This window comes from Lygodium microphyllum, chromosome 7 (genome assembly GCF_053477565.2).
Source record: "Lygodium microphyllum isolate KBCC chromosome 7, Lygodium_microphyllum_v1.1.10, whole genome shotgun sequence".
NCBI lineage: Eukaryota > Viridiplantae > Streptophyta > Polypodiopsida > Schizaeales > Lygodiaceae > Lygodium > Lygodium microphyllum.
The window spans coordinates 141783551-141785078 of record NC_141141.1 but is presented as its reverse complement, the minus strand read 5'-3'; the positions used below and the strand labels follow the sequence as shown (position 1 = coordinate 141785078).

General features: G+C 38.3%; 1 pseudogene; it reads left to right on the top strand.

The window, feature by feature from the left end:
- Positions 1-293: 293 nt before the first annotated feature.
- LOC148034035 (serine/arginine-rich splicing factor SR34A pseudogene) lies at positions 294-614 on the top strand (annotated as a pseudogene).
- Positions 615-1528: the final 914 nt, after the last annotated feature.

Genomic DNA, 1528 nt, shown 5'->3' with positions numbered 1-1528 from the left:
GGGGCATGGGATTCTTGAAGGATGCGCGCCGATTGATGAAAAGGAGGGGAAGAAGGCTATCAGCGAAGGGAGAGAGAGAGTACTGGTTTTGCAATGGCCGTTATGGCCACCCCATCTATACCGAGTATAGTTACATGAAGGAGGTTCCTTGTCACGGATTGAAGAGCACGAACCCCCTCATAGAGTACTCCATACTGCGGCCTGTTGGGGCTGCTATGCCAATCTACAAGAAGCACAAGCATGGGTAATGGCGGAGGAGTACGACATTGGGAGAAGAGAGAGAGGAGACGCACATGCCCTTGGGGGAGGAAGGAGTTGACCTTCACAATAGTGGCCGTTTTGGTGTTTCTCGACGCGCAGATTTCAGAATAATTGTATCCAAATGGCCATTATTAGCTTCCTGGCAAGATCTGAAGGATCATATGAGAAAAGCAAGCGATGTGTGTTTTGTGTTAGTATTTCGAGATCCAGGAGGCACAATGGGTGTAGTGGATTATACAAATTATAAGGATATGAAGTATGCAGTCCGCAAATTGGATGATTCAGAGTTTCGCAACAGATATTCACATTCTTGCATCCGGGTACGCGAAGACAAGAATAATCAGAGGTTGTGATGGTTATAATTTTGATAATCACTATCTTCGGGTTGAGCTTACCCATGGAGGGCGTAGGCTACCTCGATCTACTGAACGTTATAGTAATTACAACAGCGGCCGCACTGAAATTCTGATGCCATGGTGAAGAGAGAGAGAAGAAGGCTTGCAAAACACTAACACAACTAAGAAATTGATTTTAAAAAATAAATTAACAAGAGTGAGAGAAGAAAATTGAAGCCAATTCTTGTCATTGAAGATTGTCGCTATGCTTTCCTCCTCAACATCAAATCAGAGCTTCAATGTACCCAACCAAAATGAGACTACGGGCAGGTAGAAGCATCTGGGGAAACTGTGGGGAAGCAAAAAGAAAATTGATGAGCTCACAATCAAAACAACTGGCTAGAAGATAGACATTGGCTGGATTGCAAGAGGACACGGTCTCCAAGGACGTGACGACGACCTGCGGGTTTTCCAAGTAAGTGTCGAACTGGTTTATCTAAAATAAATGATATGGCATGATAATTTATCTAGTTTATAACTTTTAAAATATGTCTTTAAACTTGTTTTCTTATGCTACATGGTTGTTTGTATTTATCTGAACTGGTATTTATTTATTAAAAATCAAAAATAGTTGAAAACACTAAAAAATGACTCAAAATGATCATAAATAAAATATTATAAAAGTAATGACTGAAAATTTATAAGTTTTGATATTTTTCCTATAAAGCTTATGAGTCAGGGAATTTACTGAATTTCTATCAAGATTTTTAAAGATGTTTTGTTATATTTAAAAATTAGAAAAGAGTTATATTTAAGGAAAAAGCATAGTTTTCCTTTACGTAAGATGTGTTATTTATTGATATAAACTATGGGTTCTTAGTGAAATATTGGAAACAAAATCTTTGATTTGTTAGTGCATTTATGTTGTAAGG